General features: G+C 36.6%; 1 non-coding gene across 1 annotated transcript; it reads right to left on the bottom strand.

Moving 5' to 3' along the window:
- Positions 1 to 6,873: 6,873 nt before the first annotated feature.
- On the bottom strand, positions 6,874 to 6,946 carry TRNAT-CGU (transfer RNA threonine (anticodon CGU)). Its single transcript has one exon. It is a non-coding gene; the product is annotated as a tRNA-Thr (tRNA).
- Positions 6,947 to 24,470: the final 17,524 nt, after the last annotated feature.

The raw sequence follows: 24,470 nt of genomic DNA, 5'->3' as shown, positions 1-24,470 counted from the left end.
AGCAGTTTTATGGGTATAATATTACGTAGACGTCGAATTTATAACAAAAATTGATGTTCTTAGAAAAGAGTTAAGACAGCCCAGCCACTAGCCTTTACAAAGAGGCGAATAGAAGCAGGTGGGGGAAACCGGGATGCGACGTAGGCAAATGGATGACAGTACCTATGCGAAAATGATTCAATATTGAAAGCCCTTTCGTCACTGGAAAACGTGAACATATTTTTGGAACGTACTGTTTACTATGACCGTATGGCTACTATGACTGTATATGCGGTCTTGGATCTGTGTGGAGGACGGTTGAACTTCATTAGTAGAAGGGGTGGGAGCGAAGTACATCCAAAAACTCAGGTACAATAAAAATTGAAGTAAAAATAAAATGATGTCCCTGTACAAATGATATAAAAGGTAACGAGAATAATATTATAATGCATATGTAAACAAAAGACATAAATTAATAACTGATATAAAACTCCAAAAAGTATATATTAGGCCTACGCATTAAATGGATCCAAGTTCAGTCTATGCAAATTAGCATATTTTATACATCTGCAGATCGGGGAGAGAGATTTAGAATTTCTATTGTAAAAAAAAAAAATATGAAATCTTAAACCCTTAGCAGGAATACGAAGACTGACATCGCTTATGAAGAATTCACGGTCAATATCACCCTTAAATCACTTTACAAAAGAAAATAATCAAGATCTTGACGTCTGGCAAATAAACTACAGCAACTAAAATATTTGCAGTTAAACTCATATTTATAATCATCAGAATTAAGTAAAAATCTATAAGAACACAATAATAATAATAATAATAATAATAATAATAACAACAACAACAACAACAATAATAATATTTTTATCAATACTTACTTTACTATGGCTTTTAAGGAACCCGGAGGTTCATTGCCTCCCTCACATAAGACCGCCATCGGTCCTTATCTGAGCAATCATATCCCACCTCCATTAAATCCATTTTAATATTATCCTCCCATCTATGTCTCGGCCTCCCAAAAGGTCTTTTTCCCTCCGGCCAACTAACTAACACACTATATGCATTTCTGGATTCGCTCATACGTGCTACGTGCCCTTTCCATCTCTAACGTCTGGATTTAATGTTCCTAATTATGTCAGGTGAAGAATATAATGCGTGCAGTTCTGCGTTGTGTAACTTTCTCCATCAGTATTGATATAAACTTAAAATGTATACAAAAGATACATTACAATCAAATATGAATTATTAATTCCTTCATAGTTTTTTGCCCATTACAAACCCAGCAAAGTACTTTACCTTGCTTTGGATAAAAGGAAAATTCGCGCACTTTATAAACTCTTTATGTAACAGTTGTAAGACTTCCGCGTTTCCTTGAGAATTTTCATAAGAAAGAGCTCTAAGAACTTGTTTTTGTTACTGTAAAAATAAGTGATCATAGATTTGAATATAATGTTTTGGCTGATGTGCATAAAGCTTATACAAAAATAATATATTTTCTGTATTATAATTAACACATAAATACAAAGTGATCCGTAAGTAATGTCATTAATGTCAAGGGATTATTCTTTGAGATATTTGAAACAAAAACGTTAGATAGAATTTAGCTCGTTTTTGCTTCCTTTCGAGTTACAAATTATTTTATAAGAAACATTCCCAATATGCTCAATCAATTTAAGAAAGCAGTGTATTATGACAATAAGTGATTGAAAAATTTTAGTTTTGTCATTTAAATGTGCAGAAATTTTATCTGAACAAATGTAACTTTTCGTTCTGAAAAAGAATTTTAAGATGTTACATTTGTTCGTATCACACTTCTCTTCCCATCTGGTTTGTGATTGAGGAGCTGAAATGGAAGACGATGTGGTTTCATTCTTCCTACATGTTGTTTCCGTCTATTTCTTTATTGTTGTACATGTTTTTCAAACCATTAATTTAGTTTCAATTCACTTCTGATTTCATTGCTGTATTTGTAATCCATTAAAGTGTAGCCTGCTGTTGATCGAATGATTCTCATTTCAGCAGCTTCTAATTTTTTCTCTCCTTTGATTAGCGCTGTCTTAGAACCGTATGTTAATATCGGGATTGGCATTGTTTAAAAAAAAAGTGATTGCGTGTTTTGTACTTTGCCACAGAGAGATATCTTTATTGTACGAGTAATCTTTTGGAATCTGAATAATTTATTCTAAACATCTGTAAGATTTCAAATATGGAATACAACAACCTAAATAGCAAAATTAATAAACTTGTTCCAATATTTTATCTTATTTTATTATTTTTGCGTTTAGTGTCTATCACCTCTAAATCTTATTACTTTGAATAATAATAATAATAATAATAATAATAATAATAATAATAATAATAATAATAATAATGAATATGTGAAAACAAATTGAATTCAATCAGCTGAATGTATTCGTTAAAACTGAAGTTATTTTCGTCTTCTGTAAATGTAATCAATTCTCTTTGCTTTGTGACAACTTTAAATAAAAAAGAATTTTATGGCTTTGCCACTTAAAAGTCCTTTGAGAAAGATCAAAGAAATACATCATAACATTTCCATAACATCGGTCTGCAAAGAATTCTAACAGTCAGACGTTCGTTAAATGAGTGTGTGTAAACAAGCGGAGCTGCCATTAAGATTTTTCTCTGCTACGAAGTTTTTCTTTCCTTGCAGCTACTGTACATAGGCTGGTATGTTATGAAGTGGTTTTCTTATCCCTTTTAGTACTTCCACCGTGAGAAATATTGTATAAAATGTGTTTTACCTCCATCTACATATACTTTATTGTGTCTCTACTATTAATTTTCAATTGAGTCGACTATTTATTACGTTTTCTTCATTTATTTATTTTGTTGATAATGTTCTATATTTCCAATATTTATGAATAATATTCAAATGTATAATATTTATTTAAATGTCATGTTCTTGGACGGAAAGGCCTAATCTTTTGTCACAGTATAACTTTAATCTGTGGCGCGGTGTAGTATCGCAGTTAAGATGTTGTTCCGCAAGCCAAAAGGTCGAGTTTCGATTACCGATGAAAGCATGGATTTTCTCCATTGATCTAATCCTTCTGACAGCACTATGGACCTAGGGTTCACTCAGCCTCTCAACAGATATGAGTACCAGGGATTTTTCCTTGAAATTAAAGGCAGTAGCAGTTCAGTTTTAATTCGTGACACTGTTGTACACATTAGAACAGCGAATCTTCATTTATTATAAGCGTATTACGATGAAATCCTGCAAATAGTGTCGTGCTATATTTTCAGCAGTTGATAGTTTCAGCACTCATTATAAGGTATGCAAATAAAGTACGTCTGTAATGTGCCGTAATGTAGAGCCAATAGGTCGCGAGATTCTATTGCCGAAATTTGACGTGTTGAATCACCGCTGAGTGGGCTGGTACTTGCTCATGTCATTTTACGAACGGCATCGTACTAAACAAAACCTGTTTGAAAGCGTACACCCGTTAGTATTATCCTACATATTTAAAGTCTGAGCTTTCGTACATTCATATTTTACAGTTCAATTTTTTGACATTCAAATTATTTTAAGTTGAACACGCATGTCATCATTCGCACATCATTATATATATATATTCAACTCTGGATATAGTGAACTCGGTTATAGTGAACATTCGGCTATAGTGAACCTAAATCGTTAGTCCCGACCCGCATACATTAAAATGTACATTAATATTTATATTTATAGTGAACCCTCGCTTCGGTTATAGTGAACCTTAAAAGTTGAAGTTACAAGAGTCGTATACTGACAAATTCTTATTTGAAGTCAGACCTTCTTGTATAAAATTGAAAGAATGTGTTGAGAACAACATTCTAAGTTTCTTACTCCTTTAGACACAGGAGAAAGATAGGATTAGTGATTCCTAGACAATGAGCTGTACTGTAAATTCAGGCAACACGTGACGACCTTACCTCACTCCACCGCCGAAGGGTTGCCATTCTGTTCTCAGGCACACTACTCTACTTCTGTTTATAATCCTCTACCGTCAAAGGGTTGACTGTTGTTCTCAGAAATATTTCCATTATGACGGATAACATCGAAACAACGGAAAATGAAATTGCCTTCTTTTATTAAAAGGGGACGAACATTATGTCCAGAGCATAAATGAAGGTAAGATTTCGATGGCTTTCAAACTCCATCAATCCCCTTCCAGTTTCCATTAAGTGACCCGGGAAATTTCAAGGCTGTGTATGCAGTCACACCATAACAGCTTTTGTCATTTCTACCTGATCAGTCTGTTTCTAGTGTTCCAACAGTGAATGTACTGTATAAAAATGTTGAAGCGTAAAGTGTTTTCTTCGGAAGATAAGGCGTATATTCTAGGTGATGTTGAACGTGGTCTTTCGCAAGCGGACGTAGGTCGACAGCATAGTATAAGTAAATCAACTACGAGTAACTGTATACAGTATAATCCATTCCACAAAATTGACATATTTTAATTACTATATAGTATTTTATTTTCTCGTTCACAATTTCATTCATTCCTGTCATTTAAGGTTAGGGGAGAGACACTTCGGATTTAGTGAATCTGGGATATAGCGAACGAAATACAGGGACATCATTTTATTTTTACTTCAATTTTTATTGTACCTGAGTTTTTTAATGTACTTCACTCCCACTCCTACTAATGACGCTCAACCGTCCTCCACACAGATCCAAGACCGCATATACAGTCATAGTAGCCTTACAGTCATAGTAAACAGCACGTTCCAAAAGTATGTTCGCGTTTTCCAGTGACGAAAGAGCTTTCAGTATTGAATCATTTTCGCACAGGTACTGTCGTCCATTTGCTTACGTCGTATCCCGGTTTCCCCCATGAGCTTTTATTTGCCAGCTAGTGGCTGGGCTGTCTTAGCTCTTTTCTGATAACATTAATTTCTGTTAGGAATTGGACGTCTACGTAATATTATACAACTGTTTAAAATAACTTAAATAAAAGGGCCTCGTTAAGTAATTAACTGTCACGTGATTCCCCCCTTTCTACGACCCTACGACATAACCACTTGGACGGACAGTAGATAGTATGTCTGAGTAATTTTATCTTTTCGGATCGGACGGAAGTGAAGATTGAATTTACAGTGCGTAAGGTACTCTTTTATAGAGCAGGTACAGAATTATTTCAACATGAGTTACTAGTATGAAGGACGAAACTGGTAATTGGAATTATGTACAATAGTCTATAGTGCGATAATATGCACATTAGAACTGAAGCCTGTATCGAAATGAACGGTTACCATTAAAAAAAAATGTGTTTAAATATCCATATTATGATTATTTTTCAATTTCACTTCATTCTCTATATTGTACGCTAATGTGCTGTAAACAGTATAATATACACTGTATAATGACACTTCAGTTCGTGAGTAAAAACACTCATTGTTAATACTGTACTGTATTTTGATTAAAAAAAAACCTAATGAAAATTATCAAACTCAAAAGCGCAATATTTCCTAGTTTACGTAAATGAATGAACTACTTTTCTTCCATCCTATACCTAATAAAGTGATTTGTTTGTACATTACGCCAGTATCATCGAACTCCAGTCGTGGGTTTATACATTACGCCAGTATCATCGAACTCCAGTCGTGGAAGGAGGTAGCAAACGGCGTTGATCCAAATGTGTAGCCAGGTTAATATTAAAAATGTTAGTAAAAATAAAATTATGTCCCTGTATAAAAGTCCGCAGAGGTTCACTATATCCGGAGTTGACTGTGTGTATATATATATATATATATATATATATATATATATATCGGCTGCAGAATGAAACAGTTGTCACTATGGATCAGTTGTACAAAAATAAATCATATCATAAGAATTAATTAAGATTTTTGTAGTCGTTTGCCAAGTGAAGTTATACAAGTAATGTGGGACGATAAGACATCTATTACAAAATATAAACATTTGATAGACTGACATAAAGTTATTGGACGATGATGAAGTACCCCATAAGAATTTGTCTCTAGGCATATATCGAACACTCTTTAACATGCTTGTACAGTATATTTTGTAGTGATGCTTGATATTGAAATAAAAAAAAATAATTGCGGTAGTTCCCAAAGCAACATCGAAAAAAAAGTTTATACACGTTACTATGTCCTATTTTCAAACTTTCTGAGCGTCTTCACCTCCGAAGTTTGAATTGGAAATCGATCAAATCGACCGAAAAGAAAGGTACAAAAGTTTTTCAGTTCACTTCTCAGGTCCTTTCTTGTACTGTAGAGAATTTTATTCTAACGGTGTTCAAAAGAAATCTATCTGCAAACACCTTAGCGACATCTGCTTTGAGAGCACTAGTTTCTCGTCACATATATTTTTATTTCGTATTTAGTGCATCTGAAATTGTGCAGTGAGTTGTCATGAAAACGGATTTGAATAGAGCAAGAAGAAGTACTTTTAAAAGCTAGAATCACACGAGGAAAGGTATAAGAGAATCAGTGAACATAACATGTTGCTCAAAAAAAAAAAAATATATATATATATATATATATATATATATATATATATATTATGCTGAATTATAGGATGATTAAAAATAGGGTCAAGTCAATTTGATTTTAGAGAGTATACAGGAAAGACTTTTGTAATAAGGAATTGAAATTATTAATGAGAAATATTAAGAAAAAAAAAAATGGCAAATCCCCAGGAGAAGACGGACTAACCTCGGAACTCCACAGATATACTGGAGAGGAATATGACAACATACCGCTTCATTTTTTCATGAATATTATTATTCAACAAAAGAAATCCCTATAAAATGGAAAGGGAGTATTTTTATCGCAATCTATAAAATGGGTGACAAGGGTATTCTAGTTCGATTATGGTAACAATGGTTATTAGAGGAGAAAAATTCGCTCCGACGCCGGGGATCGAACCCGGACCCTTGGTTCTACGTACCAAGCGCTCTAACCACTAAGCTACGCCGAAGTTCAATCCACAACACCGGATGGAATCCCCCTCCTCTACTGGTTTTCCCTTTATGACCTTACTCCATGTTCGACATATATGTAGACATACATTAAGTCAACTGCCATTATACAAAGAGCGCACTCAATTGAGTGACTAGAACCAACAATTATTAATCTTTACATCGGTTAATTAAAATGTGTCTCAGTGAAACGTACAGCAAAGTCCGTAGAGACCAGTTTCTATGTGATTCTTTCCCAATTCACCGCGGGTTAAGGAAGGAGATGCACTATCACCTTTACTTTTTAACTTCGCTCTAGAATAGGCTATGCCATTAGGAAAGTCCAGGATAACAGAGAGGGTTTGGAATTGAACGGGTTAATTCAGCTGCTTATCTATGCGGATAACGTGAATATGTTAGGAGAAAATCCACAAACGATGAAGGAAAACGCGGGAATTTTACTTGAAGCAAGTAAAGATTTTTTTTATTTTATTAGGTTATTTTACGACGCTTTATCAACATCTCTGGTTATTTAGTGTCTGAATGAGATGAAGGTGATAATGCCGGTGAAATGAATCCGGGGTCTAACACCGAAAGTTACCCAGCATTTGCTCATATTGGGTTGAGGGAAAACCCAGGAAAACACCTCAACCAGGTAACTTGTCCCGACCGGGAATCGAACCCGGGCCACCTGGTTTCGCTGCCAGACGCGCTAACCGTTACTCCACAGGTGTGGACGCAAGTAAAGAGGTAGGTTTGAAAGTAAATCCCGAAAATACAAAGCATATGATTATGTCTCGTGACCAGAACATAGTACGAAATATAAATATAAAAATTGGAAATTTATTCGTTGAAAAGGTGGAAAAATTCAAATAACTTGGAGCAACAGTAAGAAATATAAATGACACTCGGGAGGAAATTAAATGTAGAATAAATATGGAAGATGCCTGATATTCGGTTGAGAATCTTTTGTCATCCAGTCTGCTCTCAAAAAATCTGAAAGTTAGAATTTATAAAAAGAATTATATTTCCGATTGTTCTGTATGGTTGTGAAACTTGTAGTGTCACTGAGAGAGGAACATAAGTTAAGGAGTTTGAGAATAAGGTGCTTAGGAAAATATTTGGGGCTAAGAGGGATGAAGTTACAGGAGAGTGGAGAAAGTTACACAAGCAGAACTGCACACATTGTATTCGTCACCTAACATAATTAGGAATACGATGAAAGAGTAATGGAACGGAGAAAAATTCTCTCCGGTTCCGGGATTTGAACCCGGGTTTTCAGCTCTACGTGCTGATGCTTTATCCACTAAGCCACACCGGATACCACCCCGGCGTCGGACAGAATCGTCTCAGATTAAGCTCCAACTCTTGGGTTCCCTCTAGTGGCCGCCCTCTTCATTACGTCATAGATGTCTATGAACGTAGGACCGAAGTCCACACATGTGCTGAGGTGCACTCGTTATGAGTGACTAGTTGGCCGGGATCCGACGGAATAAGCGCCGTCTTAAATCACGAAGTGATTTACGCATATCATATATATTATTTTAATGTACCGAAGTACATATGATATTTTCATGCAGATATTCTGCGTCATCATACGATGAAAGAGTAATGGAACGGAGAAAAATTCTCTCCGGTGCCGGGATTTGAACCCGGGTTTTCAGCTCTACGTGCTGATGCTTTATCCACTAAGCCACACCGGATACCACCCCGGCGTCGGACACGAGTGCACCTCAGCACATGTGTGGACTTCGGTCCTACGTTCATAGACATCTATGACGTAGTGCAGAGGGCGGCCACTAGAGGGAACCCAAGAGTTGGAGCTTAATCTGAGACGATTCTGTCCGACGCCGGGGTGGTATCCGGTGTGGCTTAGTGGATAAGGCATCAGCACGTAGAGCTGAAAACCCGGGTTCAAATCCCGGCGCCGGAGAGAATTTTTCTCCCTTTCCATTACTCTTTCATCGTATGATGACGCAGAATATCTGCATGGAAATATCATATGTACTTCGGTACATTAAAATAATATATATATATATATATATATATATATATATATATAATTAGGAATATTAAATCCAAACGTTTGAAATGGGCAGGGCATGTAGAACGTATGAGTGAATCCAGAAATTCATATAGAGTGTTAGTTGGGAGGCCGGAGGGAAAAAGACCTTTGGGGAGGCCAAGACGTAGATGAGAGGATAATATTAAAATGGATTTGAGGGAGGTGGGGTATGATGACAGAGACTGGATTAATCTTGCATAGAATAGGGAGCGATGGCGGGCTTATGTGAGAGCGGCAATGAACCTGCGGGTTCTCTAAAAGCCGTAAGCAAATATATGACAAATGAAACAACATAAGAGAGACAGGCGAGCGCTTCCGCTCCAGAACTCGATGTAATATATGGAGTGGCCTAGATTTCGAATCGACCGTTATTATTCCTATTAACCACTGAATAGTGGGGACGCCTAATACTACTGGCAGTAATGTCTTAGACCATCGTCTTTAATATTCCATTTCTTTACCCCTCTTCGCCTGGTTACTGCTAACGTTATAACAGAATCGTATCACAAATGTTTCCATAACCATGGTAACGATATTTCCAGTCTATTTGTTTAATATTCTATGTCCGTTGCCTTTTCACTTGCAGAGTCAGTGATTTTTTTCTCTACCATTCAAATGTAAATTTGCAGAGTAATCCAGCCTGCTCGAAATTCTTTCTGGCTGTCACTGTCACCCTGACCCTCCAGTGGCGGGTGCTAAGTCAACTGTTTGCATTCTGGTTGGGTCCCTTAGACCAGCGCTGCACGATTGATTTCCCCACTACAGAGCAGTCAACTTGGGAATTATAATGTCTGCCAAAGTTTGCATTTTGGCTTGAAATGAAACTGGAGGAATAAGGATATCTCTGAATAGATTTAAAAAATGAGTTGCTAACATCTTTCAGAGTTGAGCAGTCCAGTACCGAACTATCGAACTCCTACCGAAAATGATTGGATTTAGGTTCGTGTAAATTATTTGAGATTTTTGAGTAAAATTTTTCTTTCAGTGGTGTGAATATCCTCTGTTTTTAACACTGAATCCTAACTCTATTATAGTTTAATCATACCTCATAGTTCAGATAGCCTCGTAAATCGATCATTGGTTTTATGTAGATAATTCATTTCATCAATACAACATCATATCACCATCAGAGAATATCTAAATCAGGAGGAGCCGTGTATTCTAGTTCGGTTTCCTAGCAGGAGTGGAATGGAACGATAAATTGTAAAATTAGTCCGATTTACGAATACATTACAAGTTTCATTCCAAGTCTGTCATTCACTCCTGACGTCGTCAATATAGTTATTAAATAAAATTGGTGCAATAATAATTTGTTATTAGAGTCGACGGCAATTCGGAAGGCGGTAGTCTGCTAGCGTTTGCGTCGAGAGAGACAGATAGAGAAAGCAAGGCAGCGTACAACATTGCCACATCGTACTTCACGCGCACGTGCAATACAAATAGCGCAGGAGAGAATTTAAATTATCAAAAGACAATCATGACCTTAGACGTTGATTACTGTAAGCATGACACCAAAGAAACCCTATTTCTTTCACTAACAATATTCTTTGCACGGTTCTGAGTTCCACACCACATGCTTCTGCAGTCGTTTCTTGCGCGTTGGCAACGTTGCAGCGAGCATCAAGATGGCCGTCAGCGTTCTGCTCGTTAACGTTTTTAAAATAATTATGTACCTTAAATACTATTTTCCGCGCCTGCCTGTGCAGTATTTATCTTTTTACAGTCTCTTCTTCCATTTATTTATCTTACACACACAGATTAAATGTTAGTTTTACTTATTCAATGTATTGAAACACTCACACGTGAACAAACGAACTCGGTAAGTACTTGTTATAGAATGATTCCGATTGGTTCTACTGTACAAACTTGTACCAGCCCAACTAAACAGAGGAGATCGAAATTCGAACTGGGACAAAATATACAGGTGATGGACAGTCTGTTCAATCAGCAGTCGTGGTAGATCATAACAAGATCGTTGACCAGATACGTAAAGACGACGGAGAATTTGCTGAATTTCAAAATAAACATTTCGTGCAGGAGGAAGCGAGACAGAACTGAAATCAAGAATACATAAGAAGAAAACGTATTATGTGAAGAAATCAGATAAGAGCGGCTTAAGTACCACAAGTGCAATGAAGTTTAGTCACACGAGTAAAAATTCAAGTGATTCAGAAAGTGAATTAATTAGCTTAGTGGGAAGGAAGGTCAGTGCTGAGAGGGGAAGTGAAAGTGTTTCTGTGAATGCAAGGGCTGAAATGGGGAGAGGTGAAGAGAAGATGACAGAAGTGGGTGAAGTGAATGTGTCTGGTCCAGTGATGATTGAGGATGTAGTAAGTAGATTAAATAATACATTTGAGAAGTTAAGTAGGAAGATAAGTGAGAAGATAGAGGTAATGAAAATAGGCGAGGAGGATAGTGGCGGAGGCTAGCCAGGATAATGAAGCATAGCATGAAGAAAATAAGTGAGATACAGAAGGTGTTGCATTTAAGAAATAGGCATAATAACGTTCCGATTGGGTAATGACGTAGTAAGGATTAGCAACAATTATTATTAGAAACAGAATGTGATCGATGTAAGTAAACTGGAATTCAAGAAAGGAGATGTAAAAGTCTCAATTTTGAATTATCTAAACTAAGTCGTTAGATTTTAAAGGTGGGAATAATGATCACTTTAGATAGGGACAAAAATAAGAGATTATAGTTAATAGTGAGTGAGTGTAAGGGAAAGAGGAGGATATAATAATGAGGGAATGTAAGTAAGAGGCACGAATCTAAATTAGAAGAGCTTCTACAAAAGATATATCTGTAATGAATGTAATCGTGGCACCGGATACAAAATTGTGAGGTCCACATTACATGGATGTAAATGTTGATATCAATATATCTTATCGTAATAATGATGATGATGATAATAATAATAATAATAATAATAATAATAATAATAATAATAATAATAATAATAAGCATGATATTTTAAGACGTAATACAATTATTAAAAGGTGAAACAGAGAGAAGCAATGATATTATAATAATGTTATTGGTATATAGGGCTTTTCTTCCAATTTTTAATCCTTCCTTTGTTGACGCTTCGATGGACAACAAGGGGTTACGTATTGCAATGGAGAGCACGTCGCATCTATAGCCTAGTGTAATCACGTCTCTATCCCTATGTTGAAGACTGGGTTGCACGGTACAGCCTGCCTAACCCCTTAATAATCAGCTCCCAGTACTCAACATTAAATTCATCAAACGAGGCCCTGGGACGTGAAACCTGCTTTATGATCAGCGCCCTCCTTACAGTTGGGCGGGCGCCCGTTGCTGCCGCCATCTTTTGATCAGCGTTTCGGAAAACACGCGTCATTCATTGCATAATATTAACAAATGCGTCGTACAACCATCTGTGCGTTTCTAACAGCGGGGTCTGCCACAACTTGTGGAGAATGGTGTCTGCCCTGAAAAGCAGGCGACTGATTTGGCCCTAACTCAGTGGGTTGGCTGCTGGTTTCTTGTAAATTGGAGGGAGTCTCTACCGCCGCTCTCTCATGAAGCGTGAGATTATCATTTATGTTCCTGACGTTAGATATAGCCTAATTGAAAAGTCGTGGTTTTTCTCATTTTTTATAAACTCCATGAATAAGCCTATCATCCTATCATCATTCCCTCTGCAAAGATCCTGTCAACGTATAGTAAGAGATAGGGATTGAAAATGTGTATCACTTAAACCGACGACAGTAGGAAAGAACCAACGATTTAGTTGTGAAATTTTAGACATTAGTAGAGCCCGGATTTTATGTAATTACATAATTCTGTTCCTATATATGCAGCTTAAGAAAAGCTTAAATGTCGGCGAATCACACCAAAATTTTAAGTTACATATTTTTATATATTTCGGTGGATAATAAAAATTTAGTCTTACTATTAATTCCATAATTTGGGACATCTTGCCGACATCTACAACTGACCACTAGGATCCAGAATGCAAAGCAGAGGTTAACTTAAAAATATAATACAATATGATTTGCAGAGAGAATACAGATCAGTGCTAAATTTAAAAATAAAGTACAATTTGATTTCGGAGAAACATGAGATGAAAGTACAATGAAGAATAATAAAATGAAGTAAAAAATATATATATATTACATAGTGTTATACAAGTGATTGTGTAAAATGGATAATGAATCTCTCAATACCACTAGACAAATTTTGTTAATATCCCTATTAGAAAATTTAAGAGAAAGGAGAATGGTTTTGGTTAACTTAAATGAAGTTCCCCTAGCGTCACAAAGAAGTCCTTTCACTTCTCATGTATTAATATTCATTCATGAACTATTAAAAAAATACACAATCTTCCGTGAGTCCCCTTCAGCCTAAAATATTCCCTGAAGATCAGTGATTTTTCATGAGCAGCCACATGTCGGATTGTTTTATATTGCTGTCATGAAATGAAAAATAAATAAAATCAGATTAACATTACATGTTTAAATCAGTTGATTTTTATATATAAAAAATTTTGAACTGTATTATAGCACGAACTTACCAATGCAAAGCAATAAACCGTTTTGTGTCCCTTTTCACATTTCTGGCTTCATTACAGATGCGTGTCGCGATCTTCGGTAGACATTGAACACAGCAAACTTGGAGTTTGAGCGCCGAGATGTAGACAGAATGTTAATGTGTATCGCGAGAAAAATAAGTAAACAAGTCATGATCTTTAGGGAGAAAAAATAGGTCACCTAATACTCGACCCAATCGATGCTGGAAAGCGTTGATTTGTAACAAAGACTCTGTTCTGCGATGTTATAATTTAAATAGGGACGCTTTGGATTCTGTGTGCATTTACACAGTATATGATCTAGGTTATGTTTGATTAGAACTTTGATCAATTCTAGCTTATTTCATACATTATAATTATTGGCGCAATTTTACAGTATGTGAAGTACCACTCAACTCCTGACACTTAATTGTTACAGTACAGAATAAAATGTATACACACTTTGAAAGGTTAATATCACACATACAGGGTGTTAAAAATTATCCAATATTTTAAGAGGTGATAGTACGCATCAAAACAAGAAAATGTCTAATAAATATGGGTCCTACAACACGTAATTTCTGAGATCTGAACACTTGTTCATAGGAGGTGCTCAATGTGACGTCCATTCATGGAAATGCATTCCTCTGCCCTTCGGCGTAAGGAATCACGCAGTCTTTGAAATTTGTTTTAATATGTTAATAAGAAAGTCCTGATGACGATCCCCAGTTGATCTCTGTGGTAGCACGTATGGCCCTATTAATCTATCACCAAGAACGCCTGCCCATAAGTTGATTGAGAATCGGTGCTGATGCCTTGTTTCTTCAACTGCATGGGGATTTTCATCAGCCCACACATGCTGATTACGAAAATTCACAACACCATCTCTACTGAACCCCGTTCATATCTATCATCAAGAACGCCTGCCCATAAGTTGATTGAGAATCGGTGCTGATGCCCTGTTTCTTCAACTGCATGGGGATTTTCATCAGCCTACACGTGCTGATTACGAAAATTCACAACACCATCTCTACTGAACCCCGTTCATATCTATCATCAAGAACGCCTGCCCATAAGTTGATTGAGAATCGGTGCTGATGCCCTGTTTCTTCAACTGCATGGGGATTTTCATCAGCCTACACGTGCTGATTACGAAAATTCACAACACCATCTCTACTGAACCACGTTCATATCTATCATCAAGAACGCCTGCCCATAAGTTTATTGAGAATCGGTGCTGATGCCTTGTTTCTTGAACTACATGGGAATTTTCATCAGCCCACACATGCTGATTACGAAAATTCACAACACCATCTCTACTGAATCCCGTTCATATCTATCATCAAGAACGCCTGCCCATAAGTTGATTGAGAATCGGTGCTGATGCCTTGTTTCTTTAACTGCATGGGGATTTTCATCAGCCCACACATGCTGATTACGAAAATTCGCAACACCATCTCTACTGAACCCCGTTCATATCCGCAACCAGACGTTTGTTTTCAGTATTCCTTGCGTCGTATCAGTATTCCATGCCAGGGGTGTCAACTACAGTATGATTATCTGGTAGTTTGCTGTATTGTAAGGCAGAAAAATGCATTGCCGTAAATGGACGTTACATTGAGCACCTCCTATGAACAAGTGTTCAGATCTCAGAAAGTATGTGTCGTAGGACCCATGTTTGTTAGATATTATTTTTTTTTTGCTTTGATGCATACTATCACCTCCAAAAATATTGGATACTTTTTTTTAACACTCTGTATAAGTAAAGACAAAATTATAAAAAAAACAATACTAGATGGCAGTACGATACCTGTATTTTAACCGTTTAGCTGTGGTAAACTCCGCTAGATAACACTAACGATAGTGTAAATGAAAATTGCGGAGTCGCATTATCAATTGAACATCGTAAGTAGATTCTTAAGAGTTACTAGGAAACGGAAAGTGTGAATTAGCTTCAAAGACAATTTATCAGATGTATGGGCAAAATTTTGGAGTCTTAAATTTATTCTTTTGGACAAAAGTTGCAGCATTAGAATCAAAAGAGATATAATAAATTACAAATACATACTTCCAGTCCTTTTATATGGAGCCCAAATCTCGTCCTTAGAAAGCGAAATGCTCAGGATGTATCAGAGAAGGATGGAGCGAAAAAATACTGGGGGTCGGATTACAAGACAGAGTCAAGAACGAATAAATCAGGGAAAAGACAGGAATTAAAGATGTGTGGAGTATCCAGCTCAATCACTCGACAACACTAGTGGACTCTGTTGGGGACTCTTGAAAACATCATGTACAGTAGTGACAAAAAAACCGGACCGACCCTTGTAGCTGATTTCAGAGCCTTGTTCACTCCATAGCACGATAGACTGGTAACTAAGACTTTCGTGGTTCGAATCCTGCTTGGGAAGGAAACTTTTTGTGTTCCTTATTCAAATTTATTCCCAATAATTTTCGAGTGCTGGTAAAATTCATGTTCTGGGAATAATAAGTTAATTAAGTAGTAAAATATCGCTGCAATGGAGAAGTATTGGGAATAAATTTGAATAAGGAACAAAAAAAGTTTCCTTTCCAGGCAGGATTCGAACCATGAAAGTCTTAGTTACCAGTCTATCGTGCTCTGCAGTGAACAAGACTCTGGAATTAGCTACAAGGGTCGGTCCGGTTATTTTTTCCACTACTGTACCGTATGTTAAAGATCAGGAACACTGCAGGATCTGAAATAAGAAACTAATATTGTCTGTGCTGGTATTTCACCAGAGACAATACAGCACGCATGTTGCTCTCTTGCATGTCGTTAACGGTATATTAGTGGTGATTGTGATCATTTTAAATATTTGTAATTCTAAATCAGGAACCAACACAAGAATGATGTTTATTGTCTTTACATTTTGTGTAATAGGATATATCAATATAAATGTTTAGGAGGAGGGGATTTAAGCCGTTTTCACAACTTCACAAATTTGTATGAAACATTTTAATATGTTAGCTGCTCCTGCTGTCCTGTAGGGTTTAGATTGTTAAGTTTTGGATGGAGAAACTAATTACAGAATCTTAAATATGAAGAACGAAATATTATAAATGAAATAATTATCGCGACATGTATAACGCTCCAAAATTACTAAATTCTGCAACAAACACAAGAATGGGTTAACGTCTGTTGACTTCACTTGTTAAAATAAATGACAATAAAATGTGTATGAATTCTATTGATATACACTATATGTGGAAAATCATTAGAAATATCCTACGTTGAGTAGGCTTGAGCCGTTTTCATAACTTTACAAAGTGTATGAAAACTTTTCATGTTTTAGATGCTTTTGATGTCTTGTGGGGTTTAGGTTGTTAGGTACTGGATAAGAAACTAATTACAGAATCTTGAGTATGAAGAACAAAATACATTATAAATGAAATCAAGACATGCGCCAAAGTTCCAAAATTACTGAATTTTAAGTCACTCTATAAAACAAGGCATCTTCTCAAAACCACATGTGATCGTAGTCAAACATCTGATATTGGAAATGGAATGGAATGGAGTTTCAGGAGGGGGATACTATGACCCAGTACTGCGACCTTCCAAGATCTATAGCTCTAACACTCAAGCTAGGCGCATTCTCAAACCCACAAGTCTGCTGCAAAGAGGTGATACAGTGAAACCTCTCCTTACGGACACCTCCAAGATACGGACACTCCTCATATATGGACAGATTTTTACGTCCCAATTGAAATAATATAAAAATAACGATAAATTTAACTCTCGTTTACGGACACTCTCAGACACGGACACGGACAGCTGTTTCACAGTCCTAAAGCTTGCTTTACCTCATGACTGCGGACAGAAGTTGGATTTCAAGACCTAATGTGTCACAAAAATGGAAAATTGAGTTTTGAGAACTGTACAGAAATTCTTAACATGAAAGATGACAATAAGGATCCCGTAGGCTACCACTAGCCCAGCCGACTACCCTTTGTTAGTTGGAGGCGGGTGGATAAACAAAATCATAAAATTTAACCCGTCCGTGGATCCAAGGTTTCCGCGATCGTGAAATTGTATTCGACACATGATAGGGTTAGTACGGTAGGATTATTCTCTTCACTTCAATCAGTTGTTCTGTTTCGAGAGACATGGCACCTGAACGTAAAATTTAAGGTGAAAACTGTAAACTACAGTACTGTATAATTGTAGACCTGGAATAAAATTTCATGGCACAATACTATATTTTCCTTTTTCGGTCTTATCTACTGTAGTTCAAAGTTGTAAAGAATTTACTGTACTACAGTTAAGTAGACTGTATTTAAAATTAAACTACAGTAATACATTTCGTTTAAAGCGTGAAGGGATACATAATGCATATTATAAATTTACTGTTCGATTGGGGAGCCTCCCTCTCAATAAAGGACACCTCCCAGATGCGGACAGATTGTTACGTCCCTTCAATGTCCTTAAATAAGAGGTTTCACTGTATACAAAAAAAAAAAAAAATACAAAAAATTGCATCTTCCTCCAACCTACATATTCTAATATCCTACAGTAAAAAAAATATATGATTTGATTTTAAATAAACATTTTAAGCTTAATTCTTGAATGAAAATTATGACTATGAATACTCGTGATAATTGATAACCTCTCCGGAATAAGCATGTAACCAACAAATCTGTAATTCATGTTTCGGAAGAAAGAAAAATAATTTCAGGGACATTTTTAGTTAGGCCTATATTTACTAGCAGAACCAATTGACTAATCAAGGATACAAGTTTATTCAGCTATTGGGTGCGATAATTTATTGTTATAAATGAATGCTGCAAAATTATTTTTTTCCATCTAAGTTATACAGGGTGATCCGTTTGAGTATGGATGAAATAAAAAAATGTTAAACATTTACTACTGGACTTTATTCGTTGAAACTTTGTGTATACAGCATTGAAAGATGGGAGATTTCTTAGAACTCTACATGACTCTCATTGCGCACTCTGCACAACTCATAACGGTGATGTAATTCAGCCCTTGCCCATTGTGACAGCAGAGGGGTGCTTTATTGGAAAGCTTGAGTAATTTTTACTCTTATATCCTTGGTTTCTGTGAATAGGCAGAGTCTTTAACAAAACCTCACATGAAGAAGTTAGGTGGGGTTAGATCTGGGGAGTTCGGGGGTCAAGTAATTGGTCCATCACGACCACACCACATACGATTGAAAATGACGAAGCTCCCATGCCCAGTGAGGGGTGCACAATCTTGCTGGAATATAATGTTCACATTGTTGTCTTCCTCGAGTTGTGGCAACAGAAACAATTGCAACATATCCAAGTAAGGTCCATAGCGTATTGTGTTTTCTGCAAAGAAGAATGGTTCATACACATTATTGCGACTCACTTCGCACCATACGTTAAATTTGGACTTGACCTTCGAAGCTAGTAGAAGACATATAGATTTTCAATAAATAAATAAACTTCAGAAAGGTCTTAAGTAATTGTATGTGTTTACTTGCTAAAAGAAAAGGCAAGTTAACAATGGTAAATGGATTTCGCCCGTGTCCTTCCTGCATGTTTTTTTTAAACACAGAATCTGTTTCTACAAATGTTCGATACCACGATATGAATTCGTATTTAGGTACATTACGCACACCATACCGACGTCGAAATTCTCTTTGAACTCGTTTAACATTCTCAAATTTAGTATACCAAAAACACATTGTAGCCATTTAAATCTACGATTTTCATTTCACATTATGCATCGTTGATTTTCATTCTTGTCATGTATGAAAACTTCCATCTTTTAAGTACAGAGTGATTTATATACGGGTAGAACTGACACATTTCTTTCTTTAATTATTCCGTTGGAAATTCATTCAATGACCCAATTTTAGCACCAAATTAAGCAGAATGTTCTGGAGTTTCGATTCCTTGTCACTAGATGCGCAGATGTTTATGTTTTATTCCTATTGTTGGCAGCACTGACCCAATTTTAGCACCAAATTAAGCAGAATGTTCTGGAGTTTCGATTCCTTGTCACTAGATGCGCAGATGTTTATGTTTTATTCCTATTGTTTGCAGCACTAGATGCGCAGATGTTTATGTTTTATTCCTATTGTTGGCAGCTGTTTTCGACATTTTGTGTCACCGTGAAAATGCAGTACAGATTAAATCAACGACTCTTCCTTGTGAAGCAATACTGGATTACGAATTCAATTACAGCTACTCAAAGGGCATACAAGAGAGAATTTGGTGTTCGCAATCCTCCCAAAAGAAACACTGTACTGGGACTGGTAAACAAATTGGAAACAACTGGATCTCTGGTGAGTGAAAAGGGCAAGCATCGTTCATCTAGGCTTCCCACGGTTGTTGTTGACGTAAGAGCACGACTGGAGCAGTCACACAAAAAATCATTAAGACGTTTGTCGCAGGAGACAGGGTACGCCTACTCAATGTGTCAGAGCGCCTAAAGCCATATAGGGTTACGGTTGTTCATCAGCTACAGGAACCAGATAAAGATAAAAGATTGAATTATTTTCGTTGGGTTCAGACGTTCATTGTGCAAAATCCTGCCATATTGTCCATCACATGGTTCACAGATGAAGCATGGTTCCATTTATCCGGTTATGTGACGACCGAATAATTTCCAGGAACCTGTGGCCACCGAGATCTCCGGATTTGACAACGCCGGACTTCTTTCTATGGGGTTACTTAAAAGACAGGGTTTACGCCACACGTCCCCAGACATTGGACGATCTGAAGCACATCACACAGGAGATTCAAGCTATTGACAACAGAGTCCTCCAACGAGTGGCCAGTAACATGGAACGACGTGTTGAGTTGTGCCTTATGCAGGATGGAGGACATTTTCAACATTTGCTATAGAGGTAAATAATCTCCCAAAATTCCTCTACATTTTAGGTATAATAAGTTGTCGCTAGCACAATTCGTTTTGAAACAATTAATGAAAGAAATGTGTCAGTTCTATATAAATCACTCTGTATAATATTACCAGCAATCATAATTAATATATAATAATAAATTAATGTTATCCATACTCAAACGGATCAGCCTGTATATTTCATTAATTTGATGTTAGATGTACAGTAGTGACAAAAAAAAACCGGACCTACCTTTGTAACTGATTTCAGAGCCCTTTTCACAGTAGTGGTAAAAAAAATCGGACCGACCCTTGTAGCTGATTTCAGAGCCTTATTCACAGTGATGCACGATAGACTGGTAACTAAGACTTTCGTGGTTCGAATCCTGCCTGGGAAGAAAACTTTTTTGTGTTCCTTATTCAAATTTATTCCCAATACTTTTCGATTGCAGCGATATTTTACTATTTAAATAACTTATTATTCCCAGAACATGAATTTTACCAGCTTATTTTCTAATGGCTTTCGAAATGGGCTACGTCAGCAGCCGAAACTACAACAATTTCAATAGATTACTCGCTATCTTGTAAATGCGGACGTGGCATGCTCAGTGGCTCATTTCGGGGACTTTGATTATTCCGTCGGTCTGGTTTTTTTGCGACTACAGTACATCCTTTTTCCGGGGAGGTCTTTAATTGTGCAAGAATGGAATAATAACAGCAAAGGAAATCGAAATACGTTCCTCATCCTCTTTATACACTACCAATCTCATAGAAACCGCCCAGGATTCGCCCCCCCCCCTCAATCAGTAACACATATGTTCCCTAGAAAGGAATACAAAGTCTGCTGCTGTATCCTTAGGGAGTAGGGGTTGAAATTACACTTCAATTATAGATTATAGGTGTGTCTGAATTGAACCTGAAACGACTTGATGAATAAGCAAGGACCCCTCCAGAAATCTAATTCCGGTCATTGAAGTTTTAGCCGATGGCTTGGTTTTATAACAAGAATAAATGGCTAACCCAACGTCACTCACGTGTCAGTCTTCAAAGAGTAAAGGCGTCAAGTAGGTTCTAGGAACCCATTATGCTTTTGCAGCTGTAAATCCGGTTTATTTTCAGACTCGGTGTTCATGGGTATTGATTAAGAAAGAGAACAATATAACGAATTGCGGTAGAGCTCCAGCAAATAAAGAAAATAAGACGGATGTACTTACAATTTTATGGAGCTTCTCTCATCCAAGCGTTAGATGTAGTGGGTTGGCTTTATAGCTGTAGTCATTAATTTTCTGAGCTTATTAATAGATTTTACGATCTGTTGAGATACAAATGTTATTGTTATGTAAAAAATAAAATGTAAGCAAAATAGATTTGGTTTACCATGTTTAAATCTTGTTTAGTTTAAGTATCCAGGTTAGAATTTGCGGTAGACATATGCAAATGGGTATTGGAGGAGGTTTTCTTGGCGTAACTATGGAGGGTAAAAATTTAGAACAAGTACATGACTTTATGCTCGACCATGCCGAAATGTAGTAATTATACACCTGGTAGCAGCCCTTTAATGGACCTCATTAAAGTACACCTATTCATTAAAGTTCAGGTGTTCCACCAATCAGAAAACACCATTGTAGCAATATGAAAGCGCAAGTATCGATTATTCTCGGATATGCAATCGAAAGACAACTAGCGAAACGTCACGGAGGCTGGAAATCCAATACTGTCGCAGAAAGTTATGTTCTGTTACTATAATAATTAGCGTTAATTGTAAATAATATTCAAATAAATTCAATTTGTCATCTCGTTTTTCAATGTCTAAATCAATTTCAAGGTTATATCAAGATTTATGTTATTTTACTTTCTAGATTATATCGAAGTCAATGACATTCGTTTCTCGGAAAAAATCAATACTTTCGCGTCTGCGCACATTTCACGATTTACGAGATATTGCACAAGGACAGTTCCGCTCCCCAGTCAGATAAGAATAATATGAATACTTATGAATAATTTCAAGTTAGAAATATGGTCGAGCATAAAAAGTCGTTTGAAACTGGCCTGTAATGGCAATTAAGACGCTCGTATGAAAATTATGAAACTCGCTTGCGCTCGTTTCATAAACATACTCGCGTCTTAATTACTACCATTATAGGCTCGTTGCATAGTGTACTATTAAGTACTTAGGTGTTAAGATTAATAGTGATGAAAGAATTGATGAAGAACTTAATACCAGAATAAGGAATACCAATAACCTCTATTATGATATGAATAGAGGATTTTTAGGTAAAAAGGAAGTAAGTGAAAGAACAAAAATGGCTGTATACAAATCAGCCTACATCCCAACACTTTTGTATGGAAGTGAATCTTGGGTATTGGGGGAAAAAGTCAAGAGAAATGTACAAACTATGGAAATGAAGTACTTAAGAAGAGTAATTGGGAAAACAAGGAAAGACAAAATTAGGAATCAAACTATAAGGATGTCTCTGAATGTTAAATCCCTCCAACACGAAGTAGAACAAGTACAGCTTAGATGGTTTGGACACTTAAACAGAATGAGTGATGAAAGAATACCTAAACAAATATGGGAAGCCGGAGCTATTGGGTTGGGAAGAAAGAGACCGAGAGGAAGACCAAGAAAGACCTGGAACAATAGCGTAGAGGAGATCTTAGCAAGACAAGGAGTATCCTTAGAACGAGTTAAAAAGATTGCAGTAGATCGCAAACAGTGGCGAGCTCTTTGCAAAATCTCAATACCAAAAGGTAGAAGAGGATCGGAATAAAAGTAAGTTTATTGGCGTAAACCTATTGTTATTTCTCTGCGACCATTTAATGGAAACTCCAACGCCACCTCATTATCACCAAAAAGTGCCCGAACTTCTCAACTCTAGCTAAAAAATACAAGAAAAAGACATACACCATATAAATATCAGCATTTATGTTTAATGAGTGCTGCCATTCTGTGAAAGTCTTATGAAGTTGATACATCATAGCACACTGTAACCTCAATTTTTATATTTTGATGACTTACAACCTTATAATACTGAGCCAACGATATTTATTAAAAGAGATGATACATATTATAAAGTAATACAAAAGCGTTTCAGCGATAAGTACCAGTTTATTCTTCGGCCGATTGAAAGACCGCCCGCAACCGAACCCTTAAACTCACGGCGCTTCACCGAATTAAAACTTGCATGCTTACTTACTAACCATAATATGTTGTACCGTATTTAATATTAATTATTATATGTTATATGCTACACGTCTCAGAGACTTTTCAGGTGTGTTTCCAAAGCAGCTCCAACTTCGTCAATTTTTTCTTCTGTAATTACACGAGATTTTGGTTGTTTGTTTCTGTCAATTACACAACCTGTTTCAATAAACTTTTTCACCAATTGTTTTATTTCCCTTCTGGTCGGAACTGGGCGGCCTGGAAAACGATTTCTAAATTTTTGCCTTGTTTTGCCACACGATTTTTTTTTCTTATAAGTTTTCACAACATATGTACGTTGAAGCTCAGAATATCTCACCATTACGCAATCTCCACGTTGTAACTAAATGAGCGGCACGACACGACACAAGACGATTCCTCTCTACGTATTCCAATCCCAGACTGACTAGTCATTGAAACGCTATGTGAGGTATTGACCGCCGAGAGAGGGGCAGCTGGCCGCCCGGGAGTTGCTCAACCACTGCCGCAGACGAGAAAGCCGGTATCGGTACTTATCGTTGGAACGCTCTGTAGTACTACAGTAGTTTCATATCTGACCGCTCATTTAAGTTGAAACAGTAAGGAGAGAAGAAGAGGAAAATAAAAAATCTCTGTTATAATAATGACCCGTAAATTTTCATATTAAATTTAATAAATTATACAAAAAGCCAATTCTTCATTCTGTCGCAGTGATATTCCAAGTTGCGACTTATTATTTTTTTTAATTGTAAGTTAAAGTACATAACTATGTAAATGAAATTTCGTACCGTACTTTTCAATAAAGTAGGACTGATAAGGTGAACATTTCATACAGGGTGAAAGGCGTGTAGGCTAACTGCATTAATTTTTAGAAAGGAATCTGTAGGTTATAAGCGACCAAAAAGTGAAATGCCATTCTG

Source organism: Periplaneta americana, chromosome 16, assembly GCF_040183065.1.
Source record: "Periplaneta americana isolate PAMFEO1 chromosome 16, P.americana_PAMFEO1_priV1, whole genome shotgun sequence".
Taxonomy (NCBI): Eukaryota; Metazoa; Arthropoda; class Insecta; order Blattodea; family Blattidae; genus Periplaneta; species Periplaneta americana.
The sequence above is the reverse complement of the archived record's forward strand: the minus strand, read 5'-3'. Positions and strand labels throughout refer to the sequence as shown.